The following is a 16,213-nucleotide window of genomic DNA, read 5'->3' on the forward strand; positions in this document are numbered from 1 at the left end:
ATACGGGGACTTGCTTCTTACTCTGGCCACATCCTGGGCTCCACAGATGATGGCGGAGCGTGACAGGGAGTGATGGACGCACTTCAGCCATGGGAGAGGTCACCTGTCCGTGGGCTATGATAACCCGCAGGGTGGACAGGAAGGAAGAGCTGCGTTCCTGGATGTACCCAGGCTCACAGAGAGAGAGGAAGGATGTGCTGACGGTGTCACAGGCTCTCACAAGAGCCCATGGGGACCTCAGGGAGCAGCACCCCTGAACACAGAGCAGATTGTTGTGGCCCAGCCTAACGGTACCAGTACCATCAGGTGAGGTTCAGAATAGGAAGAAGCATTTATTTTGGCTGATAATGAATTTTTTTTTTTTTTTTTGGTGCTTTTCCAAAGGACACTTGTCAAAACAAGCTGGCGGCTGGCCCTTCCTGAGAAAACACAGCGAAGCCCTGAAAACTGCCCAGAGCCCCACGACTCACTCCCCTCCCAGAAGAAACCCAGAGGGGCTGAAAAGGGACAAAAAAGAAGACTCTCCGCGGGGCACTTCATACCTGTGTGAGGGCGCGAGTATGGCATGGCTTAGGGAGACCTGTACCCTTCGTTCTCCACCCACGTGTCCGCCCCACAAGCCCTTCCTCAGCACGGGGAAGAGTGCTGAGCCAAGTCCACTGCGTCCTTCTTCAGGGCTAATGACAAAGACCCACATGAGTTCACTGATTTCACAAACCACATGAACCAATACAGGTTAGAGCTGATGGGAGCTGAGGGATACTGGATGGGCCCAAATGCATTTGGATAGGCATCTCTTTTGCAGGAGCTCCTGGCCAGACTACACACACTGAGCCGGACACTCTAGGCCTTGGGGGATGCTACTGTTCAAATCAGGCATAGCTCCCATGCTCCAGGCGGGTTACCTTTTGTGATCAGAACCCTTGGTCATGAATGCTTTTTAAAAAAGCGAACCTGATTAGAAGATGAAGAGGAAGGCATGGTTCACATAACAGAACAGTTAAGATGAGAACTGGACGCAGGGGTCCATACAGTGCCATAAGGGCACTTTCTCTTTCCGGGTCTCCATTCTGCTCTGGATTGATCTCTCCCTGGGGAGACAACAGGGGACCCACTCATGCATCACCCTGCTGGAGGGACGGAAATGCCATTGAGGGTCAACCAGTACGCCCACTCCCTCACCCATTTCCCAGGGACTCTCTTGGGGTTTTGAAACAGAGCTTTAATAAGAGGAAGTGTTTATACTCTTCCCATCCACGAGTGCCTCCACCCTCCTGGTCCCTTGCTAGTTTCAGAAGACTGTTCCACGCCTGATCACACGATGCCCCGCACTCTGGGGTTTGCTTCGATTACTCAGGAGAATCGTCAAATGGCTTCACAGGCCACCAGAGGCAGAGGCAGACATGCAAGCCCCATGGCCTATCACCTTCAAAGGTTGGAGACATGCAAAGCAGTGTGTCAGGCACCATGCTGTGAGCTCACAAGCTCAAGGTTTGGGGCAAGGAGACATAGGACAGGGCGATCCCAGGAAAAACTGAACCCGGCTTTGATCTGGTATCCACTGGGAATTAGAGTCTAGGTGGTGTGTGCTGAGGCTGGGTGCAGGGACCTGGAAAGGACACCAAGGAGGCAGTCGGGAAATGGCCCTGGCCTGGTGCATGGACAGCAGGGGCACCCCAGGTCACCTCCTGGAATACAACCATGTGTCACACTGTCCCCACAATTTAGAATCTGCCTTGTCTTCAGATCACCCACAAGAAGAGCCCAGAGGTGCAGAGCAGGCCCAGTGAAGAGGTGGAGAAGGAGAATCGGGCTGGGGAGGCTCCAGGCTCAGGACCTCGGCCCTCCAGCCCCTCACAGGCATGTTCCAGATCTGCCAGCTGTGACGTGGGGCACTTGGCAGCTGCAGGTGCACCACCCAACAGGCCAGCATCATGCTCCCTGAGGGCAGGGTAACACTGAACAGAACCTCCTGGTGCTGCAGAGTGTTTCAGACAGACAGAAAGAAGGTGAACTGGCATGGCAGGAGGATGCCAGGGCTCCCACTGACCTCTGCTCTCTGCACAAGAGATGAGCAAGAGAGAGCAGTCTGGGTGTCCTCTCCCATTTTGAAGAGGGTGGTATCAGTTGAATGGTGTGCCCCCAAATCATCCATGCCCACCAGAACCTCAGATCGCATTTCATCTTGACTCTGTTCTTAAAGATTCAATTGCTACTCTTGATGGGATCACTCTGGATTGGAGTAGTCTCTGGCCGATGACTGGTGTCCTGAGAAGAGGGAAATCAGGTCACAGACAGACAGATGGTGGCAGAGACTAGAGTACACAGACCCAGGGACTCTGTCTGGGACATAGGGCCACTGCCAGACTCAGGAGGAGGCAGAAGACCCTTCTCTGCATTTCCAGGGGAGCACGACCCTGCTGCACCCTGGCCTCAGAGGCCGGGCCTCCAGAATGGAGAGATTAAAGTCCTGTTGTTTATGTGTCTGGTGTGAAGCACTGTGCAAGGCACTTCCAGATTGCTACAGGGCCAGACCTCAGGTTTGACCACCCCATGCCACACTGCAGTCAGGAGGCAGAGGGAGTGAGAACCATATGGTAATGGCCATAGGAGAGTGACCAGCTGCCCAGCCCTGGCCCCGGGGAGGATGCCACAGCTACTACCTGCCACTGTGAGAGCACAAATTGGCTGAAGCCACAGTCAGCCCAGGGTTGTTCCTTCCTCAGAACACACCCTCCTGGATTTGGGGCTTGTTCCAAAATGGGGCTACCTTCTAATTATCAAGGCTCTGGACTTGACCAGCAGGGGCAAACTCTGCCATCACCCCCTGCCGTGGCACACAGCTTCAGTCCTGCGCACAGCCAGAGCCTGGTCTCCACAGGACTGAGTTTTCAGGGACAGCACAGATGGCACAGAGCAGTCACCCAGCACAGGGCTAAGCAGGCACTGCACAGCAGCAGCCTGCCCGGGGGAGGGTTCGCCAGGTTTTCTGGACAGAGTGCAGGCAAGGAAAAACGAATGGCACTGTCGGGGGCTTCCACTGCCCGCAGAGCCTTGCTCTGTCCCCGGCGGGGTCCTGCGGCCCAGCCATGGGACAGGAGTGCTGACTCAGTGTGCTGGCCATCCCTGTAGGGCCAGGCAAAAGGCTGGTGAGAGGCACATCTAGGAATGGATGCCACCAGAAGCAGCCTCAGGTATGGGGCAGGGGCCGGTGAGCCAAAGGACCCCAGCCAGGTCCTGGCAGCCAGGAGGGAGGGAGGATGGAGGACCACACCTGAAAGCCCAGCCCTTGTCAGGTCCCCCCTGCTCCAGTCCTCCTCCAGAGCCACCTATAGATGGTAGCAAGCAGCTTGTGTGACCAGGAGGATTGCCAGCTCCTCCCCACCCTGCCCCCAGGACCCACCGCCCCGTCAGCGTGGCTCCCAGTCACAGCGCCGGCACATCTGCCTTCCCATGTGGACCCTCGGCTTCCCACCGGGGACTAACGGGAACTCATCCTGTTCTGAAAATCTTCACTCATCTGTACCGAGGTCTAACTGTGCTGCTACTGCTCTCAGAAAGAACAGCACTAACTCTTTCGTGAATAACTGCTTCATTTTGTTTTGTTTTGCTTTTTATGAATTCCGTAATTTTTTTTTTTTCATTTTTTCAACCCAATGCTAATCCACAGCCAGATTTTCCACGGCCTCTAAGGAAAACTCAGCAACACAACAGACAGGAACGACGTCTTGGCTGCACAGATTGCATCAGTGCCGAGAAGCAGCCTGGTACTTCCTGGTGATGACCTCGCTGGGATCCCAAGCCCCTGTGAGCCGCATGCGTGTCTGTGCGGCAGCTCGCAGGGCTGCGGGCTCCTGGTGGGTACCATGGCAGACCTGCTTTTCCCCACCGCTCTGGAGTCACCCACTGCATGATGTCATATGTAAACCACAACAAGAGGATTTAAACCAAGGTACTACAGCAAAATTGCAGTTCACAGCTTTCAGAAGACAAAGGTTTGTTCTCGAAGCCAGAACTATTGAAAAATTTGATCGCCACCCCGCAAACACACCAACGGTGACATTTTTCTGGCCTTTGCTTCCTCGCCCGGTCCCACCTTCCTGTGTAGCCTAGCCCAATGCCACCAAAGACTCTTTGTCTCACAGTTGACAACACACCGTCATCAATACCACACTCATAAGAAAAGTAATGATTGAACATCTCTCCGTACAAGTGTTACATAATGTCACGTATCTGTTACTAAGAAGGCCCATTTTCTATGACCAAAGAGAATAACCTGATTTGAACTAGAGTTACCAAATAGAATTGTTAAACAATCCTTTGCATTTTAAGCAACATTTAATTAGAAACACACTTTAACCACCAAAATGATAAAAATCCAAGAGATTAAAATTTGAGTGTCAATTATCATAAAATTCATCATTGTAATTCTTATTAAAACTCACTGTTTAGATAGGTAATGATTTTATAATATGCCAATTTGCATAAGGAGCCCTGAGATGGCTTATTATTTCGATTCTACACAATTACAATTCTAACTCCATACATCAGAGCTCTCAGCAATGTAAAATCACGGCGCTAATTAATAAGCCATTTACTGACTGCAGCTAGTTAGGGTGGTTCTGCAGCTGACCTCGCCGAAGAGGAGCCATCTCTGAAGTGCCTCTGTGTAACTACAAACATAATGATGTGCCAGGAGGGAATCATTAAAAATAATTTACACAAGCCTTCATTTACAAGATCTTTTGATAGCACGCTTCCCCGGTGTTTAGATCCGCGGTGCAACCCCTACCATTTGGGAAGTGCCGAGCGGGGGAGTGGAGGAGGATACCTAAGTGGTTAATTAAGAGCCATTCGGACGCCACAAGAGCCTCCTGAAAAATCCCTCTGATGTCTGCCGTGTCAAATGTCTCTCACAGGCAAAGCCACCAGGGGCAGCAGCCATCGCGGGCTAATTACTGGGGACAGGAGCAGCTGAGAATGATCCTCACGGAGCTTGTGCCGTGAGCACCCAAGCTCAAGACTGAGCACAGAAATCTTTTGTGTGGCTGGACCGAGCACCTCCACACGGACAAGTGGAACCATCACAAAGGAGAGCGGCTCCCGGAAAGACAATGGCCGCGCCCGCCGGACACTGCCCAGCGCGGTACACGGCCCTCCACGGCTGCCTAAGGAATCAGTCTGAAGATGCCCAGTCTTCACATCGGCTCTCAGAGAAATCAGGAGGCTGCAAAGACAAGCACTCAGCCCAGCCAGGACGGTTGTGAGAGGCTGAGCCTCGGTGTGTCTGTGCTCACTCAGGCTCTCGGCAACACAGGCAAGAAAGTTGTAAAGGCATGGCACCTGGGAAAAGCATGCGCTTAGTAATGCATGAAGTCACGGCCTGACGCTGCTGTGACGTAACCTTCTACGAGAGAGGAACCTGTTAGCACAACCAGCAGAGGGTTTGTGGGGGAACAACACAGGAGGCAGGAGTCGGAGAAGAGGGGAAATGGAGGTGGCGAAGGTGAAACAAGCCATCTATCTTTCACAAAACAAACAAGCAGAGAAGTGGGCTCCTAAAGAGCCTGGGGAGGCCGGTGTGGCCTCGGCAGGTGAGAAGGGAGACTCAAAGCCTCAGGGTGATCTTAGAGATGGGCACCAGGACCGAGAGTCAACACACCTGTCAGCAGGACTGATTCTAACATGAGAGCACTGGGCTTGACCTCACTACCCAAGGACTGATCAGGAAGCTTAATGCACCCACCCCTAAAAGATTTTGTTCAAAAATCACTGAAAACACTTGCATCTGACCCAGGGTGAGTTCATGGATACCAGGGCCTCTAACACAGGTCAGTGGACACACGCTGTTCAGCAGACCTGTGGCCCGCAGCTGCAATGAGTTTGGTGGGTTTTCACTTCATGTTCAGAAGCAACATATTTGTCCCAACCTAGGAAACCCAGGTCTCTTTAGCCTTTTATGAAGGAAATAAAGAGCATGTTGTTGTGGTCTGTAAATAAATGCGTGTGAATTTCCCATGCTAAACCCTAAGACCTGCTGTCTTGAAAACGATGATGGGTTTATGTATGTCATTAAGTGTTGTGAAGTTTGCAGGGATGAGCTCAGGCATTTAACTGCCGAACTTTTATAGTAATCCCGGTCTTTTAACACTGGCTTTTGCCATGGAGAAGAGATTCAATCTAAAGCATCCTTTGAAGTCCAGGCAGTCATCTCCAAGACAAAAGGAAAGAGACAAAACTCAGCCAGGGATGGGGCACCTTGTGCCCGTCCCTACAGGGAGGCATCCCTGCCTCGTGCACTCCCTGAAGGTCCTGTCACAAGTGCCCCAGGCACAGGCTCAAAAGTGCCTTGGTGCATTTGTCCTTTGAGATCCCGGCAGGGTGGGTGGCTCTGTGTCTACCTGCAGCCTGGAGAACTCCTGGGCAACAGCCCTCCTGGCTTTGGCACTGGAGTATGACAAAGGCCCAGGGAAGAGGTGAGTTGCCACCTGCCCAGGTACTCAGTTGGACCTTCTGCCCACTCTGCAGGAGGATGCTTGGGAAAGCCCTGCTGCAAGAGGCAGGCATGAGCCACAAGGTGCAGGAGAAAGCACCCAGCCACCCCCTGCCCTCGTGCCTGCTAACTCAGAGAGCAAACCTGGGTCCCTCAGGGGCTCCTGGAGAGCTGCCGAGCACAAGAAGAAGAGAATAAATGTCACTGTACATGTATGAATGGCTCGCTAAATGCACCCAAGGAAGTAAATAGCCGTGGTTCACCCATAATGAGGAAGGAAAGTAGAAGAAAAGCTTAAAAATTGGAAATTGGTGGCGGCTCATATGAATAATTTTAATTAAGATAATTCCCAAACCAATAGAACCCTTAAGCCATGTGTCTTCAGAGAAAAGTATGTTCACACTTTTAAAAATTACATACTGTTTTGCTTCAAAAACCAAACAAAATATTCAACACATTAAGGATCCTGTCATAATCCTAGCTTACCTCCCTTTTACATCTGTGGTTAAGATTCTATTCTCGAGTTGTCTGGGACTCTGTACCCCAAGGGTCTTAGGGGTCAGACTGCCCCTAGCTTTATGCAAATACTTTGATGTTTCTCCCTGATATGCCCAGAGTGCATTTTAGTGTGTTTCGATTACATTGAAAAGCAAACCATTGTGTATATCTTAGGCCAATCTAAGAAACTGAGAGCAGAGCTGTGCAGTAGCAGTGATTCTCTCAATGTGCTGAGGTTTTCATGAATTTGATGGGAAAAGATGAGCTCAATGCTTGTCAATGTATTTTGAGCAATAGAGCTATTTCTATAGAAGCAAACTAGATAGTATATGATTTTAAATGTTAAAACTCATCACTTTTTGTTTGTTCTTTGACTACATAATTCAAAAGGGGAAATTGTGTGGATGAAGTGGAGCACAGGGAGATTTTGAAAAGAACTGGCTTGAATCTGACTTTATTAGACATGCATATTTGGTCACAGTGAGGCCAGAAGTCAACCGAGGGGAATGTTCACAGATAAAGAAAATGCACAAAACTTCCCTCTGCTGTCCAGCCCTCTGCGGCTCCTTCCAATCCTCCTTCCACGTGATGAAAGCCACCAGCCACGTTACTGCTGTGGTTCCTCAAGCCTAAGATCTCTTAAAAATAAATATGCAGACAGCTTTGGCCCTTCCCTGGCAAAAAAAGCCATGTGCCTGGCTTCCTGCAGGCCACCTACGCGGGGACAGGTGGGCCGCCTTCCAGGGGAGCAGGAGAGAAGTGCTGCTGAAGGGGTTGGAGGTGCTGTCTCCTCTGACCTCTGGGCCGTGGGGAGCCCCCGGACCACCTGAACAGTCTTAAGACCCAGGGATCCGCCATCCGCCAGGGGTGCAGACAGACTTCAAAAAGTTGCAATTAAGTAGGAGCTGCGGAGATTATAGGGCGATATTAACTATCATTAAGTGATTTCTGTGTGAATGAGCCCAGCATGCCTTCCCACGTCTAGCTGAAAAGGCCCTCAAATCTGAGAGTTTAAAGGTAATTTGATAAATACCTGTACTTGTTGGGGTATTTGTCTGACAGACCGCATGTATCACCTTTACAAAGACATCCATGTGGCTAACACCCAGCACTCTGATTTCCAAACAGCCCACACCAGCACGTCACACAAAACCACATGGCTCAGCCCGGGGAGGGAGGCAGCGCCCGTCTGCTGTGCTTTGGAGAAATTAGTTCAGTTCTCTTAAAATAATAGACGCTCCTGCACTTGAGAGCGCTGCCATCGCATTGTGTGCAGGCTTCTGATCTTTTGTCTCCAGTTTAAGCATGACAAGATATCGGCAACCGGAGGGGCAGAAACCTGCCTCCCAGAGAAGCCGGGCGAGGACGCTGCGAGACTCAGCAGAGGGCACTGTGCGAGGCCAGCGCCTCTTCGAAGAGAGGCTGGGCTGCCCTGCGCTCCTCCCGGGAGCCTGCGCGGGCACCAGGGCACCACGGCTGGCTGTTTCCCCCGGACAGCTGAGTTTCTCCTGCAGCCGCAGCAGGGACTACCCCAGCCTCTGTGGCCGTGCCCGGGAGGATGGGACCCTAGGATGCTGCTTTTGGCCCAGAGGACACACTCATCTGCGTTCCCCAACACATGCCTCAATTTTAAAAGTCACTGGAAAGCACATTAGGATTTTGAGAGTAAGTAGGTCTATTTTCAGAACCACAGAGTGGAGAATTGCAAGCTTTAAGACACCAGCAAAATGGATTACTAAAAATACATCGCTTCCAAGCCTCATAAATAAGGCCTTCGGACAATGGCTCCCGTCTGTCAGCGCTCAGACCTTGGTGCCGCTCTTGAAGACAGCAGCTAGCGCCGCTGAATTATTGAACACGTTTCATTGAATACTCACTATTTTTATGAATGCAGCCAAAGCAAAGCTGGTTTAATTGGACTAGCTCAAGCAGGCATTTTTATTTTATTTCATTTTTGGTAATTAGTATTCAATTCATGCCCCCTTAATGAGATGAAAATTAAAGTTTCCACATTTAATACCGTGTTTTCATGCTGGCCACGCTTCAGGAGTTTTCGTGAATAAACACTGGTATCAATGGGCTGCCAGAAAGGGCTTCCTTAAAAGGGCATGGAATTTGTTTACAAAGCTCTGTGCTGTTTGGAAAGGGGAGAAGAGGTGGCTGAATTTAGGGGAAGAGTCTCCTCACCATCCCTCTGAATGCAAAACACAACCCAGAGTGACCCTGGGATGCGCGTCTGCTGCAGGCCAAAGCATTTCTCTTGAAGAGACAATTCTCTTTTGCTGGAACTATTTTCAGTCCATTCATAATCTGACTTTTACTAAAGAAAAGTCCCTCACCCAGAATTGCCAGTGTCACCCTATGAATCCATAACTGTCTTCTGGAAAGGCCCAATCCTTTTTTGGCTGTGGGTCCCCAGTCAATAGAGACTCTCTGGTTTGAATTTGTCATGCTGAAATGACAAAACCCATCTCACATGCACCCACATGACACTTAGGCAGAAGAGAGCTCCCAACGTCATGTCCCTAAGCCATCCAACCTTGAGACCTTTTCCTTGCTCACAAAGTCTACATACAATGTCTACTCGGCAAAAGGGAAATGTCTCCACGGCGGACAGAGGGTGGAGACCCCTTCGCTCCCCTACAGGCAGCTCTGAAGGCAGAGCAGCTGACGGGCCTGCAGGCGAGCACTGGGGACAGAGTCAAGCCCATGTGGAGTTCCAGGGTTTTTTAAGATACAAAAACTGCAGTGTTATTTTGGGAAGGCAGGCGCTAGCCCACGGCTACTCGGGTGAGCTGTCCAGGAACATTTCGCCCTGTCTCACTTGCAGCTACGATTTCTCTCCAAGCAGCTTCCTGGGTTGAAAAAAACTGAAAATGCCACTAATGTGTCATCAGCACCTGAAATAGGAATAAAAATGGCATCTGCATGTCTTCACCATGTGTGAGGAGAGAAGACTCTGGTAAGAGGAAAAGTCCTCTCCCCTCCAAATGGCCATGTGAATAATTCTATGGCCAATTGCATTGGCCACGGGGCCACACCAGCATAATCATGGGGGACTCTGGAAGACACTGTGCCAGGTGACAAGTTTCCAAAGACAAGGTTTCCCTCTTTGAAGTCAGGGAAACACTCAGGAAGGAGCTTCTCAGAGCTGAGTATGTCTGGTGCCTAAGGACCCGTGCCTCTCGAGACTTCATCCAGGTAGCGAGGCAACCGTCATTGTGTGGCCAAAGAGCTGCTCAGGAGATCCTGCAAGTTCAACTTGAGGAATAATTGTCTCCCACGCTAGCACCGTACCTGAAAAGGCTGCGGCCATGTGACCGGCTGGGGTCACTTAAGACCCCAGGTTCCCGCCTCACCCACATGGGCCTGGTCAGTGGCTGGGAGGTGCCCGTGAAGCTGGTCAGCTGGCTCAGAGGTCAGGGAGCCCGCCGTGAGGTGCTGACCCCATCCCGTCAGGGTGGACGTGCACAGAATGGCTGCACTTTTACAATTCAGACAATCAAAAACTCACAGTATTTACAAAAATGTGAAATAGTAAATTTCCTTTTTAAAAAATTGCTTTTCTAGCAAATATCCAAGAGCAAACCACAACCCAGACCTATTCTGTCAGCTGTTACATGGGGTACGACCAGGCACAAGCCACGCCTCTGACCACACGACGACACACGTGTGCACATACCGACCCTGTGCATGTGGCTCAGGAAGTCCTATGTAACACGCGGGCAGTGGCTATTTCTGAGCTGGGAATTGAGAGGTGGTAATTTTTTTCTTTTTACTTTTCCTTATTTATTACTTTCCACAAAGAATAGTTAACTGCTTTCTCCACGCCAAGAAACCACACCATAAGTGCTATTTTTAAGACTGCAGCTATGGGCAGGTCCCCTGAGGGTGATGGGTGCTGGGGCTCCTGCCAGGCTGAAGAGGAGTGAGGTGTGGGAGCTGCTGACGGAGGGGGGGCAGCTGGACACGGAGGTCCTGCTAGCCACCAAGGAGCCTACCAGGGAGCGCAGGAGGTGCCGATGGGGAAACTGGGGCTGGCATACGGAAGGCCTGACAGGCGATCTAAGGGACTTGGAGTGAGATGCACTGGGGGGCTAGAGAGAGTCCTAGAGCTGGTGAGTGGGCACAGCTCCATTCTCAGAGGAACAGTGTCCTGCGGGACCTTGGATGCCAATGAGAGATTCTATCATTTTCCAATTTGACATTCAGAATTCCCTTTAGGTGGTAAGTCCTGCAGGAAATGATGCTTACCAACTTCAAAATAAAATAGTTAAATTTCAAAACCACATCAAAATATCAAAAATTACCTGAACATTTTTTTTCCTGAAATGTGGATGTATTTGCTACACACACAGATGCAGTACACTGGTCACACTTGCATTCCCATGTGTTCTTGATGTCCCATCTTGGATTTGGTGGGTCTTCTCCCTCGCTCGCTCTCCACCTCCCTGTTTTGGTTCCAGAGGAGAACAAGCTTTGACGTGGGGTGTCTTTCCCTCACCTCCCCAAGGCCTCTGTGGGCTCTTGATGCTCACTGACCAGCGGTAACTGATGGATCCATGTCACCCAGCCCAAGCCTGGATGCTCCACACAAGTGGGACCAGTAAACACACCAGAAACTCACCTGCGTGTGATAAAGTGTGAGGCTACGACCCAGGAACTTGCTGTCTTCCAAAGTCTATACCTTGGGGGCTGGGGATATGGCTCAGTTGGTAGAGAGCTTGCCTTGCATGCACAAGGCCCTGGGTTCAATCCCCCCAAAAAACCCACAAAAATAAATAAAATCAAAAAACCTAAAATCAATAGCATGACTGGATTTATGTATTAAAAAAAAATCCTGTTTAGGACAGCAGACCACAGTGGTCGCTCCTATAATCTCAGCTACTCAGGAGGCTGAGGCAGGAGGATCGCAAGTTCCAGTCCAGCCTCAGCAACTTAGCAAGGCCCTGTCTCAAAGTTAAACATAAAAAGGTCTAGGGATGGGGTTCAGTGGTGAAGTACCCCTATGCTCAATTCCCACTATCAAAAAAAAACTAAAAACAAAGAAAAAAAACCCACAATTGTTAGAATAAACTGAAATCCATTTTGTACTTTGTCTAAAGCTGGGCTGCTTTAAAAAATACATATTTTTAGAGTGGCATTAAATACCTTCAAATATTGAAATTTTACAGAAAGAAGAACTCAGTCACTGTCCGTTCCTAGGAAGTGCACAGCCCACCTAGCAGTCAGGATGCTGGAGCTAGGCTGCTCCTCAAGCAGAAAGGGAGCTGCTTCCCGGGTGCCATGAGCATCTTCCTGGGCCCTGCCTGCACTCAGCAGGGTGCATTTCCAGGCAGCAGCTGCCTCGCGGAGGCCAGCAGTGGCTTTGCTCAGCCTTGCCCTCTATGGCATTCCCAACCCTGCCGAAAGGTTTCTAGTCCACTTTATTTCTCAGGTTCAAGGAGGAAATCAGATGTTTATGCAAGCTTTATGTGGCTTTAAAAGTCGATGTATAATACATGCTGCAATGAGTAAGTTGTGATTGTAGGAAAGAATCACCTAAAAGATTTATGGGGCACTCAGATAGTGTTACTTAATCACAAGGTGCGGTGTATGCGATGCTGTAATCTCATTTAAATCATATAATGAATGCAATAATGAAAATTAAGATCCCAATATGCACGGCTGTGCCTCTTTTAATCTACATGTGATTTCAAATACCATTTCCTAGGAGTCTGCTCTTTCGTTTGGTGGAATTTGTTAGGGGACTGGAGAATAAGTGTCCTGCAGGACTGGGTTTCATGGTGTCAGGTGCTTCTCTTGCTGGAGGAGGATTTGCCAGCTCTCTGCTCCCTCCATTCCTGAAGCGCTCTGAGCAGTTGATCTGCATAGTGGCAGGAGCAATGTTTCTCTCTTGCCATAAAACCTTGGTGTATGGAGGGCAGAGAAGGGAAAGAGAATAATTTAAAGTCATTCAGGCAAATAAAGAAACAAATTCAGACGACATTAAGAAAGGAAGGAAGCAGCATTGGTGAGGAGGATGGTATGTCTCCCCCTTCTGTGCTGGTTCCGTACACCAACCTTTTTAAGCCACACTCTTCTGGGGAAAACAGGATTCATCATTTGAGCTTAGAAAAACCAAGCTCAGCATGGGTTTGCGAGCATGGGGACCTGTCACCCACACCCCTCTGTGTGCAAGCCAGCATTGCCCAATCCATTCATTGCACATCATTAATTGAGCACCTACTATGCTCAAGCTGTTTGCTTAGCCAGTGGAGAAGATGTGAGAGATGTGTGGAAGCGATCCCCCTTCTGTGAGCTGGAGGTAACTGCAGGAGCTTGTATCAAATCACGAACCCAGATCATGCTGTCCAGAGAGGAGCCATCAGACTTTCTCTGTCCTTCTCCCCAAAGAAAAGCCAAGTGATCAGTAACAAATCTATGGTGTGACAATTTTGAAAATTGTTTAAAATTATGGAAATACATGATAGGATTCTTCTTTGTTCTTAGTTTTTGTTTTTGTTTTGTTTTTGTTTTGTTTGTTTTACAAAATTTCCTTTTCTTTACATGCCCACAGCCATAGAGCATTCGGGTCATTTCTCTCTCCTCTTCACCTTCCAGTTCTCTTTCTGCAGTCATCCTTCACCTTCTGGTCTCAGCCACGGTGCCACCGTCATTGCCTACTCCATGGCCACAGTGGCCTTCTCTAGCTCCCCGCATTCCCCACACGTCCAGCCGTCCACCGCAAGGTCTCCCACCCGCAGGACGGCGCAGCCCGAGAGTGCCAAGATGCCACGGAAGGACACGGTGGCCTGAAGCAGCACCTCAGCAGCCTCCCCCCCGCCCTCCTTCATTCTGCTTCCCCGACAGCAGTCACCGGTGCTACCAGAGCCATTTCTGACAAGAAACAGAGTGACATCTCTGCTGGCCTGGCCACTGCCGAGCTGAGGAGTCAGTGCTGCTGCGCATCAGGCTGGGCACCCAGTGGGGCTGGGCTCCCGTTTCTTTTCTTTTCTTTTTTGATTTTTCGTTTTAAGAATGTCAGGGGGTGGGACAGGTGCTCCTGGGTCACGGCGGTGGCCGGAGCACAAGTCACAAGACCTCCTGGGCACCTTCTCCGTTTTCCTGCCTGGTACAAAAGACCAAGGAAAGCCAGCACACCCCAAGACCCGTCCTGTGAGTTTGAGAAGCGGGAAGACAATAAAAGTTTGACAGGAATTTATAAATACAGCCTTGGTTAAGTATATCATCATTCATAATACCATTAAATCTATTTCAATAAACAAAAACATGCTTTACTTATTCCAGGAATTCTTTGTGAAAGGAAAACATTATGTGAAAAATAAAGTGTTATTGCAAACACAGTTAAAATCTGGAGTGAGGTTTTGAATAAACAAATTAAATTGCAATGGAATATACTGTGCCTCAGAGCCATTTCTTGACAAAACAGTCATCTTATTTACACGCTTCACAATACCCCACCATGGATGTCGAAGGAAAAAAATAAGGAGAAAAATAATTAGCATATTAATCTTTTTTATGCCGCCATCTTTCAGATCCAGAAGACCATGGTGTAATTTAAATCTAAACGCTTTCCTGGCATTAGAATTCATTTTAGATGGGTCAATTGTTCCATAATAAAGGGATAGGAGGTGTACTTCATGCAGGAGATTTATGTTTCCCATTTGTTCATATTCATGTGCTACTGAATACCCTCAATTCAAATGGTGATGGTTGTTCATATCAGCCGGGCGGCAGCCACACAGATCACTAACCGGCAGCAATGAATTTCATTTGCAGGACAAAAAATACGGCGAAATTAACTCCAGCAGTTTATTGATTTTTGCTTAACAGGAGCCAGTATAACAGCTCTATTGCCCTCATAATGATTAGTGACAAAAGTTTAATTAAGCAATTATGAAGCCAATAATAGAGTTGTCTGGCCTGCTCAGCTCCAGTCCGTTCAGGACTTATCTCCCTCCTGCACATCATAGCAGCTGGAATGTGCTTGAGGAGATTAATGCGGGGAACACAGATGCCTCCTCTAATTCTGCTTCATGATGCTGTTTGAATGGAGACGGGAACACAAGCTCCCCTTTATCAAATTACAAGTCCGCTTTTCATGAATATGTAGTTTAAAAAAAAACCTAGTTGTGGCTTCAAGGTGTAATTATAAAGACATACAACAAAAATGACACACAATTCTGTCTTAGTAATCCCTGCTATGAAATATGCATGATAATGTATTACTGAATAAAGACTTAACAGCGTTCTAAGAGGCTTTGCCGTTGTGCCGTTATCCAAACAATTGGCAGCCTTCTCCAAATGTTGTGTGAGATATTGTCTGACCTTACATTTTTGTTTTTCTTCCTCTTAAATGTATTGTTTCAAGCTTATTGTATTGTTATTTGTCCATAATGCCGTTAAACCCGTCTTATCTATTTGTAAGAATTCCCAATTTATTATGTATGCTTAAATATGTTAATGTAAAAATTCGAGCTCCTTCCTGGCATTAATCATTTCATGAAATATGCACTGCGCCCGGAACCTGCAAACCTCAGACGGGAGCTTCCTGTGCTGGCTGCTCCTGTCCCCGCGGTTCTACACCGCCTCCTCGCAGGAATCCAGCTCCGTGTGCCTCGAAATGCCTTTACTCAAAAGAAAGCCCCTCTTTTTTTCTGCCTCCAAAGCAGTAAATGTTCTTAACCAATTTGCTGGCCTCATTCTTTTCTTGCCACAAACAGAAGAGGCCCGCCGACCCCGCCAGACAAGAAAGCATCCCTCCCCCCTCCAAAGAAACGGGCTGTGGGAAGAGGGCCCAGCCCCAAGAGTGCACGTGGCCAACGAGCAGGCGTGGGGGTCCCGTTTCCAAACTCTGCAGGTGACACCCTGAGTTGCTACATTTCGTTTCATAAAATGGACAAGGAATTCACCCCATGGGTTTTTGTCACTAATAAAATGTGCCTTAACCAAATGGTGGCCATTTATTTTACCAAAATCCCCTGAAAAGACACTTGTCTTCTTGGGACTGCTTGGAACAGCTGCTTCCGTGTAACAGGCAGCAGCTGGGGGAGTCGGCGAGGGGCCTCTGGGCAGCCTCTCAGCTCCAATTGCGCCTCCTCTCCCCCGGCCTGTGGGTGGACACCCTGAGCTCGGCCTGGACACGAAGGGGCTGGCGGTCCCCAGGGCAGGCAAACGGCAGCCTTCTTTCAGCCCCTGCTAGGTCCGCCAGCCCAGGCA

The sequence above is a fragment of the Marmota monax genome, unplaced genomic scaffold (genome assembly GCF_021218885.2).
Source record: "Marmota monax isolate L192 unplaced genomic scaffold, Marmota_monax_Labrador192_F-V1.1 WCK01_AAM20220418_F8-fsc00082, whole genome shotgun sequence".
Lineage (NCBI taxonomy): Eukaryota > Metazoa > Chordata > Mammalia > Rodentia > Sciuridae > Marmota > Marmota monax.